This window comes from Pelodiscus sinensis, chromosome 1, assembly GCF_052426305.1.
Source record: "Pelodiscus sinensis isolate ZL-2025 chromosome 1, ASM5242630v1, whole genome shotgun sequence".
NCBI classification, from domain to species: Eukaryota; Metazoa; Chordata; order Testudines; family Trionychidae; genus Pelodiscus; species Pelodiscus sinensis.
The window spans coordinates 159,547,559-159,560,299 of record NC_143052.1 but is presented as its reverse complement, the minus strand read 5'-3'; the positions used below and the strand labels follow the sequence as shown (position 1 = coordinate 159,560,299).

Sequence of the window (12,741 nt, the reverse complement as noted above, 5' to 3'; positions counted from 1 at the left end):
TTTATGCTCATTCAGTCCTGGGCTCTTCTGAAACTACAGAGGAGAATGGCAGCTGTAGCCGTCTTTTTTTGTGAAATTGACAAATGTTCACTAGCAACAGAACTGAGACCATCAACGTAGCTAACAGAACCGGTTGTCATTGTGGTCCTACAAATAAGGATCTGAACCAGTAACATTTTCATATAATAAATTTTAAAAATGGGTTCAAAAAAGACAAAACTAGCTAACTAAATAACACTTCCTAAAGGTAATTTTAATACATATAGTTCAAGTATTAAAATCAAAGTAGCCTATAAAAGTAACAAGAAAATATAAAAGCTATTTAGATAATACCATTTATGTAATTTCTAGAAGATGTACCTAGTGTTGCTTGGGTCGTTAAGTCAAGTACATTTTTGGTTTTTTAGAAAATAAAATGAAAATGTATGTGATTCATTTAAATCAGTGATGGCAACTGGTTTCCACCTGCGGCCTGCTGACTGCCCCGTCTGCCCCACTATCCTACACACCTCTCACACACGGGGGCATTAGAGCCTCCTACTTCCCACTCCTCCTCCCTCCCAGCACTTTTTGAGCACCACGAATCGCCTGATTCGAACTCTGCCCCTGCCCTCCTTCCTCCCAGAGCTGGAATGCCTCAAATTAGGAATAGGGACGAAGCATGAATCTCTCCCAGGCAAACTCTCTCAAATATATAGTAGATGAAACTAGGGATGTATCAGTATAACCATCAACAGGGCTCGCCGAACTGCGGCAAGCCCCGCTCGCCAGTCGCGCTTTCCGGTGATCTGCACATGCGCAGATCGCCCGAACCCGGCTCTTCTGGGTTACAATCTACTCGCCACGGGCAAGTAGATTGTATTATTTGTCGAGCCCTGACCATTGAAACGGTTAACCAATAACCATGAGCTTATTGGTTACCGTAATGGTTACCCAATGGCTCCCAGCCCCACTCCCGGGAAGCCAGCTGCCGCCCTGCACTATAAAGCTTATATTGCAGAGCTCGCAGTGTGTAACCATGTAACTGCTAAGATTTGCAGCAGTTACACCTAATTAACCGATTTTTTACAGTCCTAGAGATGAAACATGTAACAGTACAAAAAAGTGAGCTAGAGTATGTGCATTACGTATCTACATAGATACTTCTGTTGCCCACATTACCGTGGTATCCCGCAAATATGAATGGGTTTAATGTTCCGACACTCCTACAGCAAAGAAATATTATTAATCTCAGTTGTATAGATGGAAGAGTGAAGCAGAGGGAGATAAGAGCCTCCCTTTTCAAAAGCAGTCTCCAGTTCAGGGTGACTCAGTCTGAACACTTGTAGCTCCCCCTGACTTCAGCTGGAACTGTGGCTGCTCAGACCAAGGCAGCACATTGAAAAAGTAAGTCAGGCAAAACTAGTGGCCATTTTTGAAACTTTCTGAACTTAATCACTGGTCCTATGTCACTCAGGTAGTCTGCGGCAGAGGCAAAAACTGAACCCAGATCTCCTAAATCCTATTCCAGGGCCTAATCTATGCCATCCTTCTGCTCTAAAACTCTTTTGAATATACATGAAATCTTGCATACTATGGATGCTATACCCTATGAAACAGATTAGGGGTGTGAATGGGTAATACTTTCTGGGTGATACTAACTGGTAACTGGTTAACCAGTGAATGCTCCCCACCCCGTGGGATCCTGCTTAATCGGTTAACAAGTTATACGCAATGTTTAACCAGTTAACTGATTAAACAGCATTTTACATTCCTAAAACAAATGCCATGGTTTGCCTCACAGGTGCTGGGTGAACTAATGCATAAACAACCTATACACACCATGTATCTAATTACTCTGCACAAATAAATCTATCATAAAAAGGAAAACAGAAGATTTAGCTACTTTTTGTGTATTGATCCTCCTTTTGCACATTACATAAAAGAAAGATTTACCCCAATGATCTAGGCCAAAAATTTCTTTCTGCACATTGTTACATCATGTGTGGTATGCAAGAGGACTGTCATTTTTCACTCCTTGTTGGTGATGTTTTAGTGTTGTTGTAAGTATAGTATTTAGGCCTCCTATCCAGCTATCACCTAGGCATGGGAATAATACTAACCAGATGAGCAGCTTCAATGGGACCACTCATTTGCTTAAAATTATTTATATGATCTGCTGGGTTGGAGGTCATAGGTTGTTAAGTGCTTTGAGATCCTTTGGGATGAAAGAAAAAAATGTTCGGTATAAAAATGCATATCATCACTGATATTGAATGTGGAAAACTGACATTTAATATCTTAAATTATTCAAACAACAACTAAGAGGCATTAGGGCTTTCTTCCTCACCTTGGACAGGAAGATATCTATACTCAAATTTGCATCACTGTCTCTTACAGGCCTTTTGCTGAAGGTAACGTCCACTGATGTCAATAAGCTTGCAGTAGGTTTGTGACACAGGTGTTAGGTTTGTCAGGCATTAATGGGCCAGTCAGTAAAACATTTTGTGCTTATCAAAAGCACCAAAGAACATTTTACATTATTTTGAATTGTGTATTTACTTGAAACCTTTTTACTATTTTGCTCTAGTAACTCAGACAAGTTGTATATGTTGATGATATACCCACCATTTCAGATTATAAGCCAGTGTCTGAAACTTGCGCATGGCAGGTCTATTCTGCATATAAATCCTGTAGGAAACAACCCTCCACCCCTGCACTCAACAAGTGACTTCATTGTGATTATTATAGATTAGTTTATAACAGATCAAACTCTGGCTCTATACTATATTGGGATTTATATGGAATTTTTTTTACTAAATTCAGTTTAAATTATATGGTCATTATATCTCCTAAAATCATGTGATCATAACTTTCATCAAACAAAAGAATTCCCAAAAGTAATGAAAATATCTGGTAATAGCTAAACTTGAGAAAATCTCCATTCTGCTGTTAACTAGATACATTTTATATTACTCTTTCAATTCCACAAAAATTATTTTAGTGCTTCTTTTAAAGCTTCAAGTATCCCTTCTCCTCAATACAATATTTTACCATTTCTCTGCTTCGTAATTTGTAAATACCATTTCAATGCTATTTGGAGCTGCGTTTACACTGACTCTGTAAGTATAAGTAGAATTCAACTATCTTGTAGAGCTGTATGGAGAACACAATCAGCCCAACACTTATGGAAAAGAATTCTATGCACCCATACATCTTCATATTGTATTGTAAGCTAATATATTAAGTGCAAGGTCTGAGGATAGTATTTTAGTCATGCCAGGACCATTTATCAGTTATGATGCAAGCTCTCAAAGTTCTATTCTTCTCAAAAATCCTACACCAATACACCAAATAAAACCTTTTGTCGGTCCAGAATTCTAATTTGATTTCAAGTGTATGCATGGAACTTTTTTTTTTTTTCAGAAGTCAATGTATGCTGCTCCAATCTGAACACATAGTCGGAGTCCTAGCTATAAGATTTAGAATTTTTGTACTACGATTTCACTTTGTAAAGACTGTTGCATCAATTATTCTGCAGAAAATGCAATTCTTGTGAATAAGATTATAAAGTCTGGCTAGCAGTTTTTGAAAGCTATATTTTTCCAATGCAAATGTTCTTGCAATACAATTTTAATTGGTTTATTTTGCATTCAGTTTCTTTTGCCATTATAGTATATGTCAAAGGATGAAAGGCACATATATATTCCAACCGTCTGCCTGCCCATACAGACTGAATATTGGAATTTAGGTGTTAACTTGGTGACAGAATCCACCTCCCTCCAACATTCTGACAAGTCATGGGACGCAGTCTCTCTGCTACAAGTATACCAATAGTTAGTATTGTGGCTACACCTATTACAAAAGATTCCATAAGAACAACTACTCTCAACAGCCTCCTTTGCCTATTTGAAATCACCACATACCACATGTTTGCCATACAGGGACTGCTGAAGATCAAGACTGTGTTATTTATGAGCTTTTTATGAGAACAAATCTCATCCCCTAAATATATGGGTTTTTTAAACTATATATTCTCAATATTTGCAATATTGCTGTTTTTCCATCATCAGTCGCCAAAATCAGACCACTGGGGCTAGGTTCAACTGCACCAACACCACTTGAGTTACACGCACTTATACCAGCTCTTTATTTGGCCTGCATTGCTCGAATCTCTGAAACAATTACATTGGTTCAACAGTATAAAACTCTTCCAAAAATAAACAAACAAACATGCGGTAGTACCTAAAAGTACTTTGGAATATTAGCAATTTAATCACTAAAATTTGTCTTTCAAATTCAGTAGCTACCTATATTAACCAATCTCAGGAAGAGAAATAGTAAAAGATACAGAAAGCACTAGAATTACCAGGAAAGTGGGATTTGCATGTTAAAACTAAGTTAACTCCTGTCAACCTAGCATTACAACTTTCCCCCAACTCCTAACAGACACTTCATGGATTTCTTAAATATATATATCCCTTCATATTTTTCCATCCCTATTCCTAGCTTCAAGTTATACAGTCTGTTTATGGCTAATAACTTTTTAACTCACAGTGTTGCACTTAAAACCAATCATTGTTTTAAAACTTTTCCCATAATTAAACTGTTCTTTCAAAGGCAAGGGTTTTTCTTTCATAAGTGACCTAATAAGATCTCAAAACTGAGAGCTTTCTAATTTACATGTTGGTGAAACCCATCCCTTTTGCAGTGCTAAAATACAAACTTTGTAATATGACAGTTCCTGTGAGGACCCAAGAGAAAACATGTTTTCTGGGTTGCTAAATCCTGAACTAGCATCTTCCCCATGAAAAGGAACAGGGAGATAGGCTGGATCTCATTAACAACAATTACACTTTTTCCCTGGGTGAACAGTTTACATACTTACCCAGGAAGGCAAATGGAAATAACAGAGAGAGGAAGATGAAGCTGTCTCCGAGCCTTTGTCATGTGATAGTGACCTATAAAGTATCAAATACAGGCACATCATCAGTACACCATGATTTTACAGTATTGCAACTCGCCACAACGCCAACAAGAGGAGAAATTCCCAAAACTTGAAACTTGCTTCCTCCTCACACACCCCTCCCCCCGCCTCTAAGTTCTCCTTAAAACGGGAAGCAGGTTGACAGTCACAGGAACCCTTAAACAGCAAACAAAAGATGCACCATGTCTTTAAAGGGCATTGGGACTGGGCAAGTGGAACAAATCATCTGAGTGTGCATCAGCGGGGTGGGTTATTTTCTTGCTCGCTCTCCCCATGAAAATATGCGCCGCATCCAAATAAAAGGCAGAAAGTTGATCACAAAAAAATAAGCCACAATAAAACCCACACGATTTACACAAGTGCCCTGGCTCAATCCCCAGCGTGGTAAATTCAGCGACGTAGTAATAATATTAGGAAATCAACAAGCCCGGATTTCAGGTACTAGATGTACACAGAGGGAGGAGGAGAGGCGCCTGTAACGTTGTAGCACAGTTCCAGGTAATGCCCATTCCCCTTTTCCAGGTCTGGAGAGTCCTGAAAACGCCAAACAAGCCCCTCCACCCTCGCAATCCATACGGAGATTAGAGAGACCTGAATCCAGACAGCGCGTGGGGAAATGCATTTGCAAACCACCACCGCCACCCCCTGTGCGAAGTGTAGGGCCACCGGAATCCGGGCTCTGGGGTGGGGTGAAAGGGAAGGTATTAAATATGGAGAGAGGCGAGACTGACCCCCGGCTTTCCCTTTTGCCTCCTGGTCACCATCAAGTTTGCATCTTAGTTACAAAATGTCGATCTTAAAGGCTGACAAGACACAGGGAGAGGGGGGAGAGAAAGAGAGAGAGAAGAGAGTCCATCTTGCTTTGGGGGGGAGGAGAGGAGCAATAATGTAATGCACAAATCTCACCCTCCCAGGGGGAAAAGTCTGCACAACACCTTTCAGGAGGGGACGGAGAAAGGGGGGAATAGGGGGCGACGGGGAGGCTTCCCCCCCCCCACCCTCCAGCCTTCCCTCCCCAACGAGATTTGGTGAATCAGACTGGCAAAAAACACCTCCCTGCTGCTGTTCCCCTCCTCCTCCCCGCGGGCCCGGGCGCTGATCCCGCTGCTGCCGCTGCCACCGGGGAGGAGGTGCTGCTGCTGCTGCAAAGAGCCACATGGAGACCTGGACTCCTGTCCCTGCTCCATCTCCACAGCGTGTTAATATCGGGGAGTGGGGCTGGGGAGGGCTGGCCAGCGGCCCCCACCTCTGCCGTGCCTAGATCTGGGACTTGAACGTGTCATTAGTAGGACAGGCAATGGTTTCAAAGCCCCAGGCCAAGTGACCATCCTCAGCAGCCTGGCTGATTTCTCGCCACCAACCTTCCACAAGGCTCTGCTCCCCCTCCCCGCCTTTCCCCCAACACAGACTCTCACCTCTTAAAAACTTTTAAACAAGATCCTCTCGTGAGAAGTCGCTAATTTGCCCCTCACACAGTTAAAAGACAAGCAGCGAGCCATTGCTCACAGGGAGTGGGAGAGACCCAGGCATTTTCTTTCCCCTTTCTACAGAAAAGGAAAGCAAAAAATAGCTTGTCGGTGCCTCTCGCTCGCTCGCTCTCTCTGTCGTACATGTTGTCTCAGCTTCTTTTTGCATCGTTTCATTTTACCTTCCTCGTTCAGCGGCAGCGGGCTGTAAAAAAGATATTTCTAACCCAAACCTGCCGTTTTACAGAGCCCAGGAGCAATGCTGTTTCCTCCCTTCTTCCCCCATTGCAAACCTACACTGGATCGGTTCTCTTCCTAGCCATGTAAGTTTCATACATTGCAAATAACAGAGAGAGGAAGAAGAGAGAGAAACGGGAGGGGGGGGGGAGAGAGTCTGATTTCTGTAATTTACCAGCGACCCGATATCGCAGCAGCAAATAACAGTTTAACACCAATCTGGCTCCTAATGACTGAGTAACCCCCATTAAAGGCACCAACCCCCTCCTGGGGCAAATTATCTCCAAGTTTTCTGTCATCGCGACCATCCAATGTCACAACTTACCTTCAGAAATAGGACTTTAAACAGCCAAGGCCTTCCTTCCCCCCAGCCTCTCTCTCTCTCCACCTTAAACTTATTGACACAACATAATCCCACATTCATGCAAAATCCTGACACAGCCTCTCTCCTCCTCCGTCCCTCCCCCCCCTTGTATTCTTTCTTCCTCCCCGGCTTGCACTATCCCCACTTTTTCTCTAGTAAATTACAACATTTTTGGTGGTTGTTAGAGGAGGAGGAGGAGTGCATCGCACGGATGGCTCTACCGGAAAATACAGCTCCCAACTCTCAAAGCGAGCAACTGAGCCTGGTTGATGTTGGCTTCCCCCCCCCCCTTTTTTTTTTTCAGTGGCACAGAAACACAGAGAAACCTGGCCACGAAAATAAATCAACGCACTTCCCCCCTCCCCCCGGAACGAAGTTTCGTTTCTAGCTGCCACAATTTCCCTGTCAAGCCCCCTCACAAACGCACAGCCGGTGTGGCTGGTTTGTTGTTGTTATCCCTCCTCTCTCTTCCAGCTTCTCGCTCCCTCTTTTTTTGCACCCCCCCGCCCCGGTCCTCCGTTGTTGCTGCTGCTGCTGCTGCTGCTCTTGCCTCTGTGTGGTGAGAGGTACTGGTTCAAACGCAGCCTGGCACTGGCTGGCCTACCCCGGTGTATTTTTTTCCCTTATGCATTGCATTGCAATTCACCTCTTCCCCCCTCCACCCGCCTTCCACGCCTGGCCTTTTAACGAAGGGAAGGAAGCGAGAGAAGCAAGCCCACTCCCCCCACCCCATCCAAAGTTTGAAAGGAAGGCTGGGGTGCAACGAGGGAGGAAAAGTGACTGGGAATTGTGGCAGCAGCAGCAGCCCAGGACATGGAAAGGTCTCTGCCTTCCTCCAAGTCCACCCTACCGGCGGCGGCTGCTGCTGGAGGAGTCCTTGGGGGCTGCCCCAGTGCTGTTAAGTGAGTAATAAAAAAAGGAAAGTGTGAGGAGAGGGCACCTCTCCTGCCTGGATTGAGAAGGGAAAGGCGCTGGGTGGTGGGCACTTACCTCTCTGTGTGCCTGAGTGTGTGTGTGTTTCAGTGGCCAGTCAGTGTTTCTCTATGGGAAAGTGAAGAGACGAGCTCACAGCACAGCCTGGGTTTCCACTGTACACTGCTCCACATACAGTACATGCAAGCCGGAGAGACTGAAAACATTCATTTTTATATAAGGCAGCCTGCCATTGGCTCAGGGGCTGAAGGACAGGCTCGCCAGCCATACAGCTGGCCCGTTACACCCAAAGAGAGAGAGAGAGAGAGAGAGAGACACACACACACTCTCCTATGCACACACACTCACACACAAAGATCATCACGTTTCTTTTAATAATGTTTCAGGACCTGTAGGCAGCCTAGCAAGGCAGGTAGAAGGACCAGCAAACTCAGGTCAGTGAGAGCAAGGCAGATCTGCACTAGTTATACATGCTTGAAACTGGTGTCCATTGGTTGACTTGGGAGGGTTGTGGTAATAAACTACGACTCCACTGGATACCGAAGTGGGTTTTTTTTATTGCCACTGTCTAGTGCCCCATGGAAGAGAAATTCTTTGTGTTATGATTTGCCAGTCTGAGCTGGTAAACAAGTAGCAAAGGCAGGATTTCAGTTGTTGCTGATGATTTTGTTTTAAGTCGGGATGATTTCATTCAGAGGCCAAACATACACAGAGAAGTTCAGAGAGGCTGACATGCATCCATATAGTCAATGACTAGTTAGTTAGTAAATACAGAAAATCAGTTCAACCACACTGAACTGAAAACAATGAAGATAAACAGTTTGCTGAAATGGTCATTTACTCACTGAACTATCAAAAGGTTTTCAGACAATAACATTGAAAAGCGATACTATGAAGGACTGGTACTGAATCTTGCGTTAATAATCTTTCTTTCCAAAAGGTGTTTCTGAGGCCCTTACCAGTTTAACATAAACAATATGTTGTTGTTTTTTTTAATTAATGTTAATATGGACAATTGAAGCTATTTTAATGAGCTGGGATATTATAACAGTACAATATACACAGCATGCCATACACATGTTGTTTTTCCTATGACACATGCAGTCCTGTTAGGGTCTCTCGCAGATTAACATTTACATGGATGTGAAGTAAATCTAGACATTTATTTTTAATCTCAGACGTTCACAAACAAAACAACAGCATGACACCAGCAACTTTTGGTGTAACTGCATCACTGTTGCAATTGAGGATTGAAAAACCTGCTGACACGTCTTACAACTATGAAAAGCTCCTTTTTCTGTTTAAATGAAACAACCTGATTCTCTCTAATACTGTTCATTATGTCTGATAACCTGTGGCATCTGTACTTTAAGTATTTTTAAAAGACAAAATGTGGCATTTATTTTTCAATTTATAGAAACTATCCCTCAGATTACAAGTTCTTTGGAGCTATGATTCTGTCTTCCAAGAAGCATTTGGCAAAATAAAAAATCATAAATAATAACAGTAATAAGAATAGAATAAAATGGGAAAGGTAGCCTCATACAGGCAACATATTAATTTATTTTTAAGATATAAGAATGGTTTTTATCCTTTGATACCACATATATCTCCAGTGCTCAACAAATCTCATTTTTCCCCCCTTTCCTCTCCATTAGCTCCCATTGGTAAGGTTTTTTTTTTTTTCCATAATAAAGGAGTGGATTTCCCCTCAACTCCCACTCTCTGTTGTTTGAACTCTCCTTGCTTTTATTCCAGTGCATTGTAGTTACATCATAATAAATAATTAATTTTAAAATGTTTGTATCTCACAAAATGACAAAGTAAATTTATAGGAGGATTTGTGTGTGTAACATATATATTAATTTCTTTGTGGCTGAAAGATACATTTTAACTTGACTTGCATTGCATAGCACTCTTTTTAGGAGAAATGCAGAATTCTAAACAGCATAATAAAACTACATAATCTAGCTCTTATTGTAAGCAAGGATGGCTGGAGACTGGATAATTAAATATGAATTAACAACCCAGATTTTCTAAATTGCTAGTGATTTTGGGGTGCTTCACTTTTTTGGTGTTCAACTTAATTTTTTTTATTGATTTTCAAAAAATGCTAAGGCCAAGAGTCACCCTCTGAAAGTCAGGTCCAATTTAGGTATTTTAGGCCAGACAGTAAATCCCAAGTCTCTAGTCACTCCTGGAACTGTTGGCCAAAATTCTCATCACATGGTTAGTAATTTTCATGTATAGCTCTCAAAGCATTTTACAAAGATAGATAAATAGTACAGGTTGAACCTTTCTAGTCTGGCACTCTCAGGTCTGCCAGCATCCATGGTCCAGCATGATTTTAGTGTCCACTTTTCATGGGTGTGGGCCAAGTTTGCCATGGTCCCATAAAGTTTGTTGACAGCCACCAGTCCAGGCTCTCAGTGTACTGTGCTGTTATGTAGCTCTAATTACCCCCCTAAATGTCTTCTAAGAAGCCAGTAAGCAGCAGAAGTGTTGGTAATGCTGCTAGACAATATTGACCTCACCTGGTTCTGCAAATTCTCCAGTTCAGCAGTGGTCAGGTCCTGAGGGTGCAGGACTAGAGAGGTTCAACCTGTATTATTTCCATTTTTACAGACAGGAAAATTAATGCACAGGGAGGTTAAATAAATGAGGCCACACCTAATGGCATAGTTAGGAACCTTGGGTTCTATTCCCATGTGCTAGTTCTAGTACCTTATATGCTGCCTTTGAGTGTGGGGATTAATATTATATTATGGCACCTTTCACTTGGTCACCAGATCTAATCCAGCCAAGGTTATTACTGAATAGAAATAATTAATGCTGGCATTTAGTGGAGTACATTAAATGAATTGGTGATGTTACTCCAATACATACTTAATAGTTGAACATTACAATTGGTGGCCTTATTGGCAATCTCAAGCATTCTGAGGCCTGATTCTCTCCTGGCATCTTGTGTGGTTGGTCACACCTGTGCAAAATGGATGTCAAATGCTACTAATTATAATGTAAATTTAAATGTACTTTGCACACAAAAGACTCCATAACATGCAAGTCAGTGGAAAAATCACTTCCCATAGATACTAAGGTACAATTTCACCCTTCACTTGTGGAAGGACTATCTAAGTACCACCCTTAGAGATAGATGGTGCTATCACAAGTGAACTGAGGTGTATTATTAATATGGAGTATAAGAAGCTTGAGTTCTGTTGCTGTTGATGTAGATATCATATATTGCAAGAGTGAACGTTTATTTTCTAGGGCTATCACACTGGCTCCTTTTATAAGCAATGAAGGGCTAGTGAATGTCTTTCCTACGTTTTGTTTTTGTTTATTATTTCCAGCAAATGGATTTTTCATAGCACCCATTTGAAAATATTTCCGCATTGCTCAATTACTATTGTCAAAACTTGTAAGGTACAAGCAGGAGTCAGTGAGGAATTGTGTGAGAGAGAAGGAGATTTGCATTTTTAACCATCCTGGAGTATTTTAAATTGTACTGCTGGGCCAGACTTGCATTTTTAAAGTTATGTCAAGTAGGGATGTAAATATTGGTTAAAACAGTTAACTGGTTAAACAATTAAAATTATATAATTTAATCAGTTAATGGTTAACTGAGGTTTACTCCAGTGGACGAGTGCAGGGCAGCAGGGCCTACTGGTGCTGTGATCCTCCTAGCTAGGCATGGCAGGGGCTGCTCCAGCCTGGCCTGCTAGTCATGAAAACTGGACTGGGCCCACCCTGGCATGGCTGTGGCCAGGGTTCTGCCTTTTTGCTGAGCTGAGGCCGCTTCAGCTCACCTGGCCCTCCATGGCCAGGACCAGGGTCTCGCCAGCTGGCTAGCTTGAAGTGGCCAGGGCTGCTTCTGTCCGGTGTGGCTGGCTAGCTGCCATGGTTTATACAAGGTGCAGTTAACCAGTAAAGATTCTGGTAAGCCTAATGGTTACTGGTTAACCTTTTACATCCCTAATGTCAAGAGTATCTAGAACGTATGACCAGTTATCCTCTTAAACATTTCTATACATCTGAAATAAATAATCCAAAGAGTAGGGCCCTGATCCTATACTGTGTTCCACATGAATGGACTCTTGCATGCATGCAGAGCCTTCCTTGAGTAAGGGCCTCTTTGCAGATACAGAATTCAGACTGGGTATTACATGCTGCAGAATTTGGGGCTTAGAAAAAAAGATCCCATTGTTGGGTTTTGTTGTTTGGATGCCCCTGACTGTACTGTGATACCCCTCTACATATGTTATGACACAGTTAATATGGTATATCCTATCATCTGTCCTCCCACCCACCCACACTTCTTCCCCCTTTTCTATCTGTTTCGTATATGTTTGTATTTTCCTCTTTTGAGGCCAGCTGGGAAACCCATTGACTTCCATGGGTACAGGAGTGGACCTTTTAGTATTCCTCTCCTTAGCTATTCCACCACTTCTAGAGGCTACATGCTGCCTGTGGGCAGAGGTAGCCATTGGCTGCTCTGTAGGGTGGGAGTAAGGGTGCTTTTCTGGCTGTGCTGAGAGCCTTGTCATTGGACAAGAAAAGCTTGGGCTAGTTAGATTCTGCAGGCTCTGGAGCTTCTACCATGGCTGATTACACATGGTCATTGTGTGAGAGAAAGCCATAACATAAGACAACTATAGGAATATAAGCTTTATCATTGTTAGGCTTTGCACACAGCTGAGAGAGCTGTACATGTACAGGTTCCTGCACTTTTCCTATGGCCTATATCTATCCACAGCCCCTGACATAGCCTCGCA

General features: G+C 42.3%; 1 protein-coding gene across 11 annotated transcripts in view; it reads right to left on the bottom strand.

The window, feature by feature from the left end:
- BBX (BBX high mobility group box domain containing) overlaps nucleotides 1-8,171 on the bottom strand; it is a 188,961-nt gene extending 180,790 nt beyond the window's left edge. For 5 of the 11 annotated variants that reach the window (XM_075908083.2, XM_089772998.1, XM_075908117.2 and 2 more), the window contains exons 1-2: nucleotides 8,024-8,171; nucleotides 4,868-4,940 (exon numbers count right to left, since the gene is read on the bottom strand). The gene's annotated coding sequence lies outside the window, so the exon portion shown is untranslated. Of the gene's footprint in view, nucleotides 1-4,867; nucleotides 4,941-6,381; nucleotides 6,788-6,994; nucleotides 7,322-8,023 lie in introns of those variants that run through there. The other 6 variants (XM_075908095.2, XM_075908102.2, XM_075908142.2 and 3 more) reach the window with 2 other exon arrangements.
- Between the last annotated feature and the right edge of the window lie 4,570 nt (nucleotides 8,172-12,741).